This window comes from Schistocerca nitens, chromosome 7, assembly GCF_023898315.1.
Source record: "Schistocerca nitens isolate TAMUIC-IGC-003100 chromosome 7, iqSchNite1.1, whole genome shotgun sequence".
NCBI lineage: Eukaryota > Metazoa > Arthropoda > Insecta > Orthoptera > Acrididae > Schistocerca > Schistocerca nitens.
In genome coordinates, this window is record NC_064620.1 from 207,286,004 (window position 1) to 207,304,191 (window position 18,188).

An 18,188-nucleotide genomic window follows, 5' to 3' on the forward strand; every position below is an offset into this window, starting at 1 on the left:
TGAATGTTGCCTTGGTGGAAGGCGAGGTGCTGCTTCTTGCAGAAGCGTTTGCAGTAAGTCTCTGGCCGTCCATTTCGGTAAATAATGCATTTTTCTTCTTTGAAAGGAATAGCCCGCAGCGAATGGTCATGTGTGAAGAATTCACCTTCCGATACACAGAACGCAGAAGAGAACTATACGGCGCCGCTAGCCGCCCATAGGAAAACTCCTTGCCTTTCCACCAAAATCTGGTTATCCAGTCACGTGAATCTAGTCAGACACCATGCTCTGACAAGAAGGATTAGGCCAAAGAGTGGAACTTTTCTAGGAGTAAATACCATCCTTCTGCACACTAAAAAGTATATATTGTGCCAACAATGGTAAATTTGTGCAGTGTTTCCCTCTATTCTGGACAAGAAATAGAAATTCTCGCTTGTCACTGTGGCAGTGGCTGGAGATTCTTCGCTTCAGATTGAATTTTTCTAGAGGCAGAGGGCGAGGTGAGGACAAGAATTCCGTTTCGCGACTTTTCCTGGACGTGTCGTCTGGACCTGTACTGGCATAGGTGGCAGTTACTCCCGGCTGCCAACTCAGCTATTTAGCATTCGGTGCCAACTTGTAGACTGGGGCACAAATCGCTAAGTAAGTTTTGGGCTGTCTGTTATCTGAGTAGCTCACAAATGGTTCAAATGACTCTGAGCACTACCGAACTTAACATATGAGGTCATCAGTAGCCTAGAACTTAGAACTACTTAAACCTAACCAACCTAAGGTCATCACACACATCCATGCCCGAGTCAGGATTCGAACCTGCGACCGTAGCGGTCGCTTGGTTCCTGACTGAAGCGCCTAGAACAGCTCTGCCACAACGGCCGCCTGAGCAGCTCACAATTTGCAGAATTTGCAGCAAAACTTAGGCTACTTGATCGCTTGTCTCATTTCGCGAGTCTTGCACTGGATTATTTTGCATTTGCGAGCTATGCTGATTACAAAAGTTTGCTGCGCTTCCCAAGCAGTCTTACAGTTACATTTGACGTGTCCTCCAATGCGTCATGGGTACATTAAGATACAAATAAAATATTCGTGAGCCACTGTTTGCTGCTAATTTTCAGAGAAGTGGTTATTCCCATGATACTAATTGCTTAGTCATTTTCTTCAGTTCACGTAGAACGTTGCTCACAGCAAGCCGATATTGTTCAGCGCAGTCTTGCTTTATAATTATAAATTATATAATTTGTCCTACAACTAATCCTAAGTAGGGGACATTAAATAATTAACATACCATGGAGCGCTCGTAGTTTACAATGTACTTTTGTGTACTGTTGCAATTCACAGCAGAACACCTTTGCAATGATAATTTGTTTGTTTTTTATCTCGTCCTGTATCTTTATGGCAGAGTATGTGTGTGTGTGTGTGTGTGTGTGTGTGTGTGTGTGTTCATCACTCTCCCTATATGTAATGTTAACATATGAACTAACCTTCCGTCTGCATGAAACTTCCTGGCAGATTAAAACTGTGTGCCGTACCGAGACTCGAACTTGGGACCTTTGCTTTCGCGGGCAAGTGCTCTACCAACTCAGGTACCCAAGCACGACTGACGCCCCCTCCTCATAGCTTTACTTCTGCCAGTACCTCGTCTCCTACCTTCCAAACATTACAGAAGCTCTCCTGCGATCCTTGCAGAACTAGCACTCCTGAAAGAAAGGATATTGCGGAGACATGGCTTAGCCACAGCCTGGGGGACGTTTCCAGAATGAGAGAGCTTCTGTAAAGTTTGGAAGGTAGGAGACGAGGTACTGGAAGAAGTAAAGCTGTGAGGACGGGGCGTGAGTCGTGCTTGGGTAGCTCAGCTGGTAGAGCACTTGCCCGCGAAAGACAAAGGTCCCGAATTCGAGTCTCGTCCGGCACACAGTTTTAATCTACCAGGAAGTTTCATATCAGCGCCCACTCCACTGCAGAGTGAAAATCTCATTCTGGCTTCCGTCTGCATATTTCAGAATTTAATTTCTTAGCATTCTCGAAACGAAAAATAGTTGTCCTGACTTTTCCAATTAGCTTCGTAGTTAGTTACTTGCATATCTAATTTATTGTCTTACTGTGACGGTACTTCCGTTGTAATGTAGCCATGCTTTGGAGATTCTGATTAATTTGTTTAAATTAATGTAAAACGAGCGCTGCACTCGCTCGTGCAGCATTTAGATGTTGAAGTCTTAAGTGCGATGCCCGCATCTCGTGGTCGTGCGGTAGCGTTCTCGCTTCCCACGCCCGGGTTCCCGGGTTCGATTCCCGGCGGGGTCAGGGATTTTCTCTGCCTCGTGATGGCTGGGTGTTGTGTGATGTCCTTAGGTTAGTTACGTTTAAGTAGTTCTAAGTTCTAGGGGACTGATGACCATAGATGTTAAGTCCCATAGTGCTCAGAGCCATTTGAACCATTTTTTTCTTAAGTGAGATAGGCAGACAGCAAGCACAACTTCCGAGCCGCAGCACGATTTCGGCATAACTTGTCACTAGGACGGTAACATTTCAACACCGTAAAATTGTTAAACTTCAGACTCTCGGGACAGGTACTATTTTCTGTCGCCACTCCAAGATGCCTTTCGAATCAAAAGCGATGTTCATCTTAAAAGACACGTCTGAGGCAACTCTCCAAAACTGTTTGGTTACCTTTTTCTGGTTGGTTCAACCGACAACTTCCCTCTCAAAAGAAGGTCCGTGACAGCTCGCACCGCTGTTGCCAGCTGCGAAGCTCTAAAAGGCAACAGGCGAAATCTGTAGCCACCTGCAGAGCTGTGACAGTACTGAGGTGTTACAGAATCGCGTTACGTTATTGGTTGAAATTGGACTGCGTAGCTGCTGCGGCCAGCCATCTGCAACAGGCACAGAAAATTTGTTCAGCATGTGGATTCTTGTGGAGCATTGTCCGCAACTACAGTAGCGGTTTGTACTCAGTTAAAGAAACAGTATTTTCTCTTTTATTTTAATTGTCACGACTGGTTTCGACCCGCTAGGGCCCTATCCAGTCCGTCGTATTGTAAGTATGCAGGAAAGTAGACGTATAGCCTCTAGCATACGACCTTGAGTGCTGAAGCTGGTCGTGGTACTTAAGATTAAAATGCAAGTGTAATTTGTACTTTTATTATATTGTAAATTAATATATAATTACTGAAGTACTAAGCACCTAACTCGTGTAATAAGACAGACAGTGCTACGTTACGTACGAAACGCATGGTATTTTCATTTCACACTACGCAGTTCCTCGATCTCTGTTATTGAAGCCTAACCCGTTCCTTTATACGCATTGCTATTACCCGTGTTAGATTGTTCCGAAACTAATAACTATGTAGCGACAGCAACATACTATCGACCAGGGACGGTAGTTTGATGGAATGTGAATGTTTCATCGCCGAAGAAGCCGTTAGCAACGGAGCACAATCGCGGATTCTGGAAGGATTGGGAAGAAATTCGGCTGTGCCCTGTTGAAAAGTAATATCCCTGGATTTACCTTTAGCGATTACGCAGGAAAATTGATTGGCGCCTAAATGACAGTAGTCGGAACGGCATTTGAATCGCGGCCTCCTCGAATGTATGTCCAGAGGTTTAACCAACGCACCACCTCCCTCTGTCTCGCCACGCGTCCTAGACGTTTATGAAATTAATTGACTGAGGCCTGATTTTATTTTGTGCAACCGATATTTAATTCTTGTGACTCAGGACTATGCAAATTGGTTGTTTAGTTCAACAGAATTTTCTCAGTTTGAAAAGGTCGTCACTTCGAATAGAACATTCCCGCTTTCGACAGGTATCTCCGCCATCGTCCACTTATCACGATTGCGGAGAGAGCTATTGAAGGCTCAAATGTTTTATTCGAAGTGTCGCGGTTTGTAAACCGAGAATTTTTTTTCAAGCAAGCCATCGCGAGAAACTCCGACGATACATTTGTTTGCTGTTGAGGAACGGAAGCTGTACATCAATGGACATGGATTCCGTAAGAGATCTTTATGTAACCAGTGCCCTATACCTGTCCTAGGCGTTTTTAATGGAATTTTGAATCACCATGTATCAGTGGCCTGAGAATAACTACGAATCAGAAAATTGATGAAGGCAGTTATGTTTATTAACGTGCTCGAAAGTCTTCTAAAACGATGGTTCCTCACAAGCAGCTGCTAGTCAAATTGCGTACCTACGGAGTATCGTGTCAGTTTTGCGACTTTTTCGTGATTTCTTGTCAGACAGGTCTAAGCTCGTACTAAATCACCGTAAGTTACAGAGGCCAATCGAAACGATATCTGACTTTCCCCAAGGAAGTGTTACAGCCCCTCTGCTGTTTCTAATCCATTCAAATAATGTAGGAGACCATTTCAGCACTCATCTTAAATTGTTTTCAGACGAGTTGTCATTTACCGTTTGGCAAAGTCATCAGATCAAAACTAATTTAAACAAGACATCTTTGGCAAAGTCATCAGATCAAAACTAATTTAGACAAGATTTCCGTACGGTGCGAAAAGGCAATTGATCCTAAAAACGAAACCCGTAAATTCATCCACATGAGTACTAAAGGGCATCCGTTAAATTTCGGTTACACGATAAATCACACAGATGTAAACGCTGTAGACTCAACTACACATCTAGGAGTAACTGTTATGAAGAGTTTAAATGAGAACGAATACAATAATAATGTGGCGGGGAAGGGAAACCTAAGACTGTTTTATTGGAAGATCGCTTGGAAAATGCAACAAATGCAGTAAAGAGCCTTCCTACACTATACTTCTCCGTCCTTTGCTAGATTACTGCTGTTAGGAATGGAATCATTACCAGACAGGACTGACGGAGACTATCGGAAAAGTTCAAAGAATGGTGGTTCGTTCTGTAGTGTTACGAAATACGCGAGGGAGTGTCACGGATATCAAAGGCAACTAGGTGTTCAGTCATTTGAAAAAGGGCTACTTCACTGTGGTGAGATCTTTTCACGAAATTTCAACTTTCTACTCAGAATGCGAAAAGATTTTGGTGACACTTGCCTACATAGGGAGAAATAATAATTGAAATAAAGCAAGAGAAAGAACTGCTCGCAAGCAAAGACTTATGTGTTTTCCCCGCGCTATGCGAGAGAGGAACGGTAGAGGAGTCAAAATGGTTCTGTGAACTCCCTGCCAAGTATCTAAGTGTGAATTCCAGAGTAGTCATGTAAGATGCAGATGTAGATTAGTTCGATACAAAGAGCTGTCCATAAATGGCTGACATATTACTGCACTAAGAAATGAAAGTGCGCAACGATTGGTCAGTTTTAGTACTAAATCATGTTATAAGAGTGAATGGAGGCTCTCCATGTTGAAGGCAATACAGTTGGTCGCTGTACGTTTCTGTATCCATTTCTTTGAATTATAGATTTATTTTCTTTTATCGTACAACCTCCTCCTCGTCCTCCTCCCCACCCGTCTCTCTCTCTCTCTGTCTCTCTCCCCTCCTTCAATAGGATCATGAGTTTTACCATTTACCATACGGAGCAGAGTTACCGTTGTTGATGAAATCATCCATACTTTAATTTCACTTCAGGTTCATTAGCTAATATTTTCCATGCCTAGTACAGTTATTGCATACTTCGGTGCTCGTGAAATAACACCACAAAAGCAGGAAGCTAAACAGACATGAAGGGAGTTTTAAAGCAAATACGAAAAGCAAAGAATCTTCAGTACGACGGCAAGCAACCCCAATTAATGTCACTTACAGGTCGTTAAGTCATTAAACCTATAGTGTTATAGTGTCGACGTACTGATTACCTGTCATTAGACACAGAGATCTCTATGCAGTACATATGTATCACACTCGCCTTTGACGTCGAAGCGTAATCGATATATGGACACACGTACGTGTTCACACACACACACGCACACACACACACACACACACACACACACACACACACACACGCACGCACGCACGAATTGTCCTGCTGCCGCGGACACGCAGACACGCTTCATCCCTGGCAGGACGGCGAACTTTGGTGCTCCACCCAGCCACACTATACTTCATGGCCGTAGTCGTTCTTTTCGCCGCTGCTGCCGACAACCCATTCAACGGGATTTGCATTTTTGGCTCGCTCCGAACTGCCTCTCGTAACAGGCACTGTGTGGTGACACGGCTCACAAAGCTGCCACGACGGATAACGCTGTAAACAGCATGGTGCTTTGCAACATCCCCCTGCGGCGATATTGCCATTACTGCTCTTGAAATGGGACGTGGGAAATTGGGAGGGGAACGGGGCTGGGAAAGGGGAGAATCGTCGACAGTGCACGACACCATTTCTGAAGTTAGAATAACAGAAAAATGATACTTGAAACTGTTGTACCGCTACATGCAAAACAGATTCCATACAACTGCAGTCGATTTTTAACAGCAATCTCTCTTGAAGGCTCCCAGCCAATCATGACATACTAATTTATATTTTACTAAAATCCCTTCCGAAAAATCTTGGGCAAAATTTTGCAAGTCTTAGTCAGCAAAAACATCCACGTCTGCCTACTTCCTCTCCGAACCACCACACTGCTCATATTGGAGGGTGTCTTCTACTGCTGGTGTCGTTGCGTCTCCTGTTCTACCCCAAAACGAAAGGAGCCCTGATTTGTCCTTGCAGTCGTTACGTGAGATGTATTTTGGTGGCTGCAAGAACGTTCCGCAGTGCGTCGAAAATGCTTTCTCTACAAATTTTGTCAGTGGTGATTAGGAAAGATCTTTCCCCCAGGTATTTGCTTACAGTACACGAAGCATTTTCGTAACACTCGTGTAGTGGCCCAGCCTATCGTTTAGAAATACAGCGGCGCGCCTCTGCATAGCTTCGATCTCTTTCTTTCACCAGACATTCTGGGGATTCCAAACACTCGAGCAGTAGTCAGTAACGGGTCGCTCAATTCTTTTTTAGGTGGTCTCCTTTTCAGTCGAGCTCCATTTTCCTAGAATTCTCCCAATAAATCGTAGTCTACAATTCGCTTTCTCCACAACTGACCTTATGTGCTCGTTCCATTTCGTGATGGTTTCAAACATAATTTTTTGTGATAAGGGATTGGTTGTGGTTACTTATCCTGCAGTAATTCAACCACATCCGGGAAGCTATTGCAGAAAAATAACAGGTGGAAACCGAGCAAATTCACACACAAATTCTTTGCTAAACCACAGATGACATGAAATGAAAAAAAACTATATGCTTAATTATACACCTGATAAAAATTCGCCCCCCCCCCACACACACACACACTCATACGAGGGTCGGTCAAAAAGTAATGCCTCCCATTTTTTTTCTACTTAAAGAAATTAAGTTAAGTGAAAAATTTGAATTTGGCGCCATTCCTCAAACCTTCTTCTGCAATCCACTGCAGTAGTAACTTTCTGTGTCAACAGGTGGCAGCACAGCAGAAGTTTGTAAGATGGCCGACATCGATGTTCGTTTGAGACAGCGTTGTGTGATTGAATTCTTGAATGCAGAAGGTGAAACGCCCACACGCATTCATGAAAGACTGAAGAAGGTGTATGGTGTTGTGACAGTGGATGTCAGCACTGTTAGACGATGGGTTCGTCGTTGTAAGGAAGCTGAAGGGCAAACACCGTTGACGGACGAAAAGCGGAGCGGCAGGCCGGAGAGTGCAGTGACTCCACACAACATTCAGCAAGTTGATGACATCATTCGTGGTGACCGTCGGGTGACTGCAGATGAAGTGTGTCGCATTATTTCTCTTAGTAAAGGCAGTGTGATCACGATTATTAAACAATTGGGGTACTCAAAAGTTTGTGCACGGTGGGTTCCAAGAATGTTAACCGATCAGAATAAAGAGGCAAGGAAAACAATAGCCTCCCAACACTTGCAGCGCTTCCGTTTGGAGGGAGATGAGTTTCTGAAAAAAATTGTGACCGGGGACGAAACATGGGTGCATTTTTTTGAACCCGAATCAAAGAGGCAGTCAATGGAGTGGCGTCACACAAGCTCGCCGAGGAAGAAAAAATTCAAAACTGTGCGATCGGCAGGGAAAGTTATGGCAACAGTTTTCTGGGATACAGAGGGTGTGATTCTGGTTGATTTTTTGGAGCAGGGATGCACAATAAATTCTGTTCAATACGTCACAACCCTCAAAAAACTTAAAGCACGTCTTCAGCGAGTTTGCACAACAAAATCAATGGCAGATGTTCTTCTTTTGCATGACAATGCAAGATCACACACCAGTCGTCACACCTCTGACGAGATTGTCAAAATTGGATGGGAAGTTTTGCCTCATCCCCCATACAGCCCTGACCTGGCACCATCAGACTTCCATCTGTTCGGGCCACTAAAAGAAGCTCATCGTGGGATACATTTTGAAGATGAGGAGGCCGTCAAAACATCCGTGGGTCAATGGCTTAGGAAGCAGAGCTGTGATTTTTACCGTGCTGGGATACATGCCCTTGTTCAAAGATGGACCAAAACTGTAGAGATGGGCGGAGATTACATTGAAAAATGACAAAATGATCCTCAATGTTGTGGTTTTCAACCTATGTAATTGCATTTAAATTTCCTGACAATTAAACGTAGAAAAAAAAATAGGAGGCATTACTTTTTGACTGACCCTCGTACATACACACACGCACACACACACACAGAGATAGAGAGAGAGAGAGAGAAAGGCAGTTCGGATTGGAGAACGGCCTTGAGAGATCACGTTTACTACGAATACACATTTGAAAATTGTCAATGAAGTTCCAAAATTTGTTACAACATTCAAAATGTAACACGATGTAAGATAGTGTTCATATTATGAGCGCAATACTAATGAAATTCGAATTACAGGAATCAGAATATCTCTAAAACCGTAACAAGAGCAAGAACATTAGAGCAACATCTACAGAGGCTGTAAGTAGAAATTTGAACTATTATTACGTTAAAGACTTTGACAGGATTGCAGTATATCGCCGACCTTGTGTAAAATACGTATGCAGTATATTCTGGAAAGCTGGAATCAATCATGCGGAGGTAAGGGAATTCCTTTCAAGTATGATACTGTTGTTGTTGTTGTGGTCTTCAGTCCTGAGACTGGTTTGATGCAGCTCTCCATGCTACTCTATCCTGTGCAAGCTTCTTCACCTCCCAGTACCTACTGCAACCTACATCCTTCTGAATCTGCTTATTGTATTGATCTCTTGGTCTCCCTCTACGATTTTTACCCTCCACACTGCCCTCCAATGCTAAATTTGTGATCCCGTGATGCCTCAAAACATGTCCTACCAACCGCTCCCTTCTTCTAGTCAAGTTGTGCCACAAACTTCTCTTCTCCCCAATCCTATTCAATACCTCCTCATTAGTTACGTGATCTACCCACCTTATCTTCAGCATTCTTCTGTAGCACCACATTTCGAAAGCTTCTATTCTCTTCTTGTCCAAACTATTTATCGTCCATGTTTCACTTCCATACATGGCTACACTCCATACAAATACTTTCAGAAACGACTTCCTGACACTTTAATCTATACTCGATGTTAACAAATTTCTCTTCTTCAGAAACGCTTTCCTTGCCATTGCCAGTCTACATTTTATATCCTCTCTACTTCGACCATCATCAGTTATTTTACTCCCTAAATAGCAAAACTCCTTTACTACTTTAAGTGTCTCATTTCCTAATCTAATCCCCTCAGCATCACCCGATTTAATTTGACTACATTCCATTATCCTCGTTTTGCTTTTGTTGATGTTCATCTTATATCCTCCTTTCAAGACACTGTCCATTCCTTTCAACTGCTCTTCCAAGTCCTTTGCTGTCTCTGACAGAATTACAATGTCATCGGCGAACCTCAAAGTTTTTACTTCTTCTCCATGAATTTTAATACCTCCTCCGAATTTTTCGTTTGTTTCCTTTACTGCTTGCTCAATATACAGATTGAATAACATCGGAGAGAGGCTACAACCCTGTCTCACTCCTTTCCCAACTACTGCTTCCCTTTCATGCCCCTCGACTCTTATAACTGCCATCTGCTTTCTGTACAAATTGTAAATAGCCTTTCGCTCCCTGTATTTTACCCCTGCCACCTTCAGAATTTGAAAGAGATTATTCCAGTTAACGTTGTCAAAAGCTTTCTCTAAGTCTACAAATGCCAGAAACGTAGGTTTGCCTTTTCTTAATCTTTCTTCTAAGATAAGTCGTAAGGTTAGTATTGCCTCACGTGTTCCAACATTTCTACGGAATCCAAACTGATCTTCCCCGAGGTCCGCTTCTACCAGTTTTTCCATTCGTCTGTAAAGAATTCGCGTTAGTATTTTGCAGCTGTAACTTATTAAACTGATAGTTCGGTAATTTTCACATCCGTCAACGCCTGCTTTCTTTGGGATTGGAATTATTATATTCTTCTTGAAGTCTGAGGGTATTTCGCCTGTCTCATACATCTTGCTCACCAGATGGTAGAGTTTTGTCATGACTGGCTCTCCCAAGGCCATCAGTAGTTCTAATGGAATGTTGTCTACTCCCGGGGCCTTGTTTCGACTCAGGTCTTTCAGTGCTCTGTCAAACTCTTCACGCAGTATCTTATCTCCCATTTCATCTTCATCTACATCCTCTTCCATTTCCATAATACTGTCCTCAAGTACATCGCCCTTGTATAAACCCTCTATATACTCCTTCCACCTATCTGCCTTCCCTTCTTTGCTTAGAACTGGGTTGCCATCTGAGCTCTTGATATTCATACAAGTGGTTCTCTTCTCTCCAAAGGTCTCTTTAATTTTCCTGTAGGCAGTATCTATCTTACCCCTAGTGAGACAAGCCTCTACATCCTTACATTTGTCCTCTAGCCATCCCTGCTTAGCCATTTTGCACTTTCTGTCGATCTCATTTTTGAGACGTTTGTATTCCTTTTTGCCTGCTTCATTTACTGCATTTTTATATTTTCTCCTTTCATCAATTAAATTCAATATTTCTTCTGTTACCCAAGGATTTCTATTAGCCCTCATCTTTTTACCTACTTGATCCTCTGCTGCCTTCACTACTTCATCCCTCAGAGTTACCCATTCTTCTTCTACTGTATTTCTTTCCCCCATTCCTGTCAATTGTTCCCTTATGCTCTCGCTGAAACTCTCTACAACCTCTGGTTCTTTCAGTTTATCCAGGTCCCATCTCCTTAAATTCCCACCTCTTTGCAGTTTCTTCAGTTTCAATCTGCAGTTCATAACCAATTGATTGTGGTCAGAATCCACATCTGCCCCTGGAAATGTCTTACAATTTAAAACCTGGTTCCTAAATCTCTGTCTTACCATTATATAATCTATCTGATACCTATTAGTATCTCCAGGATTCTTCCAGGTATACAACCTTCTTTTATGATTCTTGAACCAAGTGTTAGCTATGATTAAGTTATGCTCTGTGCAAAATTCTACAAGGCGGCTTCCTCTTTCATTTCTTCCCCCCAATCCATATTCACCTACTATGTTTCCTTCTCTCCCTTTTCCTACTGACGAATTCCAGTCACCCATGACTATTAAATTTTCGTCTCCCTTCACTACCTGAATAATTTCTTTTATCTCGTCATACATTTCATCAATTTCTTCATCATCTGCAGAGCTAGTTGGCATATAAACTTGTACTACTGTAGTAGGCATGGGCTTTGTGTCTATCTTGGCCACAATAATGCGTTCACTATGCTGTTTGTAGTAGCTAACCCGCACTCCTATTTTTTTATTCATTATTAAACCTACTCCTGCATTACCCCTATTTGATTTTGTATTTATAACCCTGTAATCACCTGACCAAAAGTCTTGTTCCTCCTGCCACCGAACTTCACTAATTCCCACTATATCTAACTTTAACCTATCCATTTCCCTTTTTAAATTTTCTAACCTACCTGCCCGATTAAGGGATCTGACATTCCACGCTCCGATCCGTAGAATGCCAGTTTTCTTTCTCCTGATAACGACGTCCTCTTGAGTAGTCCCCGCCCGGAGATCCGAATGGGGGACTATTTTACCTCCGGAATATTTTACCCAAGAGGACGCCATCATCATTTAATCATACAGTAAAGCTGCATGTCCTCGGGAAAAATTACGGCTGTAGTTTCCCCTTGCTTTCAGCCGTTCGCAGTACCAGCACAGCAAGGCCGTTTCGGTTAATGTTACAAGGCCAGATCAGTCAATCATCCAGACTGTTGCCCCTGCAACTACTGAAAAGGCTGCTGCCCCTCTTCAGGAACCACATGTTTGTCTGGCCTCTCAACAGATACCCCTCCGTTGTGGTTGCACCTACGGTACGGCCATCTGTATCGCTGAAGCACGCAAGCCTCCCCACCAACGGCATGGTCCATGGTTCATGTCTGCTCATTATTGTGTGCCGATGATCAAATACTGATAGCACAAAGTAGAGAAGATTACAGTTTTATGATAAAGAATCTAATGGAAGCATTTGAACAAGGCGGGTTTCGAATAAATATGAGCAAAATTGATTATCTAGTATATATAGGGATATAATATTGCCGCAACGAGCCATTACCGTTTTAAAGCAGTTCAGATACTTATACTCGATTATCCATTCCTCAGAAAGCTTTCAAGCAGATGTGGAAGCAATTAAAATGCTAAATGGAGTTCACGAAGCTGGACAGTATCAAAAGAAACAAAGAAGAGGTTTCTTCAAACAACAGTGGAAAGTATACTAACATAGGGTACAAAAGGATGGACCCTGGTGAGCAGTAGGGAAACAAGTCCAGATTGTAGTGACGGATGGAATAAGGAGGGCAGCCAGGATATCAAGAACAGAGCAGAGAAGAAATGAGGAAAACTGATAGATAAAGGATAATGATCAAACAGTCGTGCAAAGAACTGAGAACAGAGATCTTTGATGGTGTGACCATGTACGGCGAATGGTACAAGGACGATGGCCGAAACCAATCGTGGCATGGTCGCTGTCAGGTAGCAGGAAGCGTGGATGGCCGAGATTAACACGAAGAGCGGGAGTAATCGGAATGATGAGAAAGAGATATATGAAAGAGGAAGACTGCCATGAGCGTCAAAGCTGGCGAATCGGAAAATAGGTCAGCTGCTGAAGAGTAGAGAAGCCCTTAAAAGAAAAAATAAGTATTACGTTACAATAAATCAGAAAGTGCTACAATTGTTTGTAACCTCATTGTTGTCTAGAATTCAAAGCTAAATACGAGTAGAATACTCTCAAATATGTATATACAGGGTGATCAGAAATATTCTGAAAAATGTCTAAGGGTGTTGAAGTTTGGGCTGTGCATTGAAATAATTGTTAAGAAAAATCGATACGTTGTGCTGTTTCGAGTTAACACTGAAGTTAGCCAATCAAGCCGTTCGTCGCGTAAATTCAAGACGCCCACGAGATAAATCACTTATAATAGTGTCTATGAACGCACACGAGACTGCTCAGCCTTTGGCTCAAGTTCGATCCTTACTACCGCCCCATGTCCCAATTTTTCTTTCTTTTGTTCAGTTTTAGGAAACAAAACGAAGAGAAAGTCTGGCAATGACGTCTCTGGTACGCCCCATGGTTTCGCACGCGCAACGACGTGATTGGTTAAGTTCAGTGCTAATTAACTCGGAAACGGTGCAAAGTATCGATTCTACTCTTAACAGTTATTTCGCAGCACAACCTACCGTGCAACATCCTTACAAGCTTTTCAGACCACTGACGACCCTGTATTTCAGACCACTGACAGTGAACTTCAGTAAATAATGGTGAAATGCGAATGGCACGAAAAAGTTCATTTTATTCAGTTGTGTGTAGAGGAACCTGTCGGGAAAGTTTATACGCAACTTAGAACGTGGGGACAACAAAAGCTACAAATATCAATACAGGATGTTTGGTGTATTAAGCGTAGATAAAAATGTTAGAACAAGTTATGGAAAGATGGAGGATGCTATCATGTCAAATGAGAACTAAATTGATATTAAGGGGTGAACAGCGGAATGTCAATACAGTAAGAGTTTTGAAACCACAAGTAACTCCTTAAAGCACTGGAGATATGATTTCGTTTAAAGTCAATAAACTGGCAAAGCACCTTAATACGCTGTTGAATGGTAGGGCTGGCCCAGAATGAAAGAAAGCAGCGTTCATATGCATAATCTTTTATTTAAATAAAAGTAACCTGGTGACTTGAGTAAAATAGCTTTTAAACACAAGTAAAAATGAAACTTGTCTAATGTTATCGAAGACATGAGATTCGCAATTGACGTCAGCAAAATATCTTTTAAACAATTAAGAACCCAAACAATTTGTCAACATTAACAGGTATCTGAAGTCAGCCAAGCTGCATATTAATAATGAAAGCCTTAACATTTACAAATTTTATCAATTGCCTTTCAAGTATAATATCTTAAATTATTCCAGCAGATTTGTTAACAATTAACAGTAGCCAAACAGGCGATGTATCACGTCCGATGGTGATAATTTCAGAACCAGGAGAAGTTATACAGATACAATCCTCGATACGGGCGGGATACCTCGACGGACACGGTGGGCAGTGTGAACTCGCCACTCACAGGTGTGCTGGTGGATCGGACAATCCCGTACGAGGTGAACTACAGTAGACTAAGAACAAACCTTAGAACACTAGTACCAGTGCACTGCTTTACAAACGGTGGCACGTATTTAATTAAACTACCATTTAAGAGCTAGACAAACAAATAAAAAAAAAATCTGCCCAATCAGTGAATATAGTGACAAGCAACAAACCACTTAACAGCTGGTAGCACTCTTATTACAGGAATGAAAAAAACCAATAAAGCTTACAAGCTTCCAAAATTAATTGGCAAATAGTTACTTTTACTAACTATGCAGCAGTAACTGTCATTAAACACTGTTTTGAGATGGAAGAAAATTCTAAGTCGCTGACGTCTAACATGTCTTGCAGCAACACACTAGCTGTAAGTAACGAATCGCACAGCTCTTACTAACGTAAGCACTATTTCAAATAGCTAGACAACCGAATCTCAGATCTCAAACTTGTTTTACCAGGCTGCCTGTAACCACAGCAGTGGAAACGTACATTCTTATTTTAGCAGAAATTACCATAGAAAATAGCTGGGTGGGTCAAATAACAACCCCACCAAAATGTTTTACAAATTTTTAACTGAAATGATTGCAATGAAAAGGCACTGATATTAAATTAGATCAACCCCACAAAAGTGTCTTATTAATGCTTAACTAAAATGATTGCAGTGGAAATACGCTCTGAAGAAGTTAGACTTCACTGTATTTAAGAGGAAGAACAATACAGTTCAGCCCTCAATATGGTCCACGGTAAGCCACTCGCAGTATGACCAATTAAACATGCAGTTTGATTAACGTAAGTCCACAAGCTCTGTGACACAAAACAACGCAACTTCCACATTTTCCACAAACAGTTGTAACATCTGCAATTAAACAGAGATGCTTCCATTAATATAAATATCAGTTCCTTCAGAGCGGACGCCCATAAACTGCAAATACAACAGACCTTCAGAGAAGCAAAAACTAGTCGCAGCGCAACGACTTTGACAAAACAAGGATCAGAAACTACAGCAAGACTCTCACCAAAATATCTGATTAATCGGTAGCGAAGTGGCACTCAAACTCTCCTCAGGCTTGGCACAGGCAAATTCCCAGAGTACAGTCGCCACCACAGCCAACCCAAAGCACTGTCTTCACAGTATGAGTGAGGTCCGTGCTCTACGAAAGCCGTTTACAGTCGGGTCCAGACAACGGAGGTAAATCGGCCTCACGCCCCACAAGTGCTGCTTCCAATTCGGCCCCCAAATTCTGTTCTCCTTCATGCCGGTCAAAGCTCCTTGAGCAGAGAACTACCAAGGATCTTGCCCCGCTAGCGCTTGTCTAGCGATTGATTGTACGATGGGAGCCGGCCCGATTCACTGTTAAACGTTTGCCTGACCTCACAAGAGTACGCACACGTTCGTCGGTTTTTCAAGGTTTTTCCTGAGTGAGGTTCATTTTCAACGTGTCCTATTCCTTGTAAAACTGATTTTTGTCACCGAAAATCTTTTGCTCTTGGTAAGCAGCGTTCCCAATACGCCTGTTTCAGTTTTCCAAGGGTCACACCCGCAGATTCCCCAAGCTGAACACAAAACTCGATGGCGTAACGTCGCTGTAAATTCCGCTGTTCCATTTTCATAACACACAACAAAGACAGAACTTCATTAATGATGTTCTCAAAAATCACGTGATGGCTGTACCAAGCTGAAACTTTGATTGATCATCATAAAGTCACCGCTCTACACAAGTAGAATAACACCACGTTGCCATATCAAACGCAATGTTGACAGTCTCATTACTTTTCCCACACACTTCGTATAGTGCTGTATATTCCATTTAATGAAACTTTGGAACAAGGATAAAAATTAACGGAAAAACTTGATTTTCATGTAATGAATTGGAAAACATTCATCAGGGCTGCGGCAGTAGTAATGGGTCTACAATTTTCGAAAACTGGTAATTGGACAGACTGTTGTACAAAAATATAATATTGACCAAAAATTGTTACATTTGCAGTGGTAATAATAAGAGAAATATTAATAGTAACAGTAATAGTAATATCGGCTTATTAAAGTGGTAAAAACGGAACCTTACTGGTGATACCTGACATCAAAGTTAAAATTCACAGACAATTGCTGGGAATTTAATGAATGTCTAGAAATGGATTACATATTCCCACAACACGTTCGTTGGTCTTTTCTCTAACTGTTTGTAGATCATAAAAACCAAGTATGACACAAATTTATACACAAAAATTTTTCTTTCCTGAAGCTATATTTAACCATATAACGTAGCTGATATATCCATCAGGAATATCATATTTCAATGGATTCTTTACTAAAATTAATTTAACAATAAAATCTTGGTATCTGAAAATAACAGTTTATTACTGGACTGCGTTTCGGTAGACTTTTGTTGTTGTTGTTTTGGTCTTCAGTCCTGAGACTGGTTTGATGCAGCTCTCCATTCTACCCTATCCTGTGCAAGCTTCTACATCTCCCAGTACTTACTGCAACCCACATCCTTCTAGACTTTTATTCGACGTAAAAAAGTGGCCATAGCACACATCCTTAGAAGTTTTGCAGACTTTTATAGATTATTGCAGGCATCAATCACTTTGACAAAACCGATATTCTGTGCTGAGAGAATATTGAGTGACAAAATATACACTTACCTTTGTTTTAAACATGATAAGGTACTATGATAAAATTTATAAGTGGTTTTGGCCATACGTCGGCCATTCTCACTATCTCCAACAGGGCAAAGAAAAGTTACAAATCACTTATAAAATATAGAAAGTGTATAAAAATATTACGAGGCAATGAATTTTTAAAACTTTCCTCCATTTCGTAAAAGGTAAAAGCAAGATATGAAGTTATGAATGACAGTTTGTGGGAAATAGTGCAGTGCCGAAAGTAGAGAATCTGTGGTAGAAATTGTTTATTTCATGGTTTACTGGTATTTATTCTTCGATTTAGCTTGACACCAAATGTCTACAACACTCTGTTCATAAAATACCAGTTATGACGTGTAAGAGTGAAACATATATTTGCAGTGGATACGAAGAATTTGCCATAATACATGACACACGTCACGAACTAAAAGAATTTATATCGCACATAAATATTGGCTAGTATCGAAAAATACACTTGAGCTACACATTTAACTTGGGGACCGTAATACACAGTTTTGATTACATTTAATTCACAATAGTAAATCTTTAAAATGTATTACAAGAAGGAACATTAACTCTTTTTTCAGAAATAAACCGAATCACATATTGTAAACACAGTTCTACAGCTGTAGCAGAGACCACGACGCGCAATATCAAATAAAAAAAGTATTTGTCGCAAACACATTGAAACATGTAATGGAAGAAAAATATTTTAGCTGTGTAACGCAAGTAGAGACTACAGAAGCGGTGACGAAGATATATATATATATATATATATATATATATATATATATATACACGAAAATCTATCAAAATGATTATCAGACAAGAACATTTACTATTTAGCATAACGAACATAGAGAGTAATAAATCGGCAAAATGCTACAACTACCTCCGAAACCAAAGAGACAGTAGTGTTGTTGTGATGCACAGCAGAGATTCAAAATACGATTTCTATCGAAACCGATGAAAATATGATAACAAACAGAGCTGTAAAAATACGTCCCAATAAGTGACGTCACGGCAGCGATTACCATTACTATTCGAAGCGGACA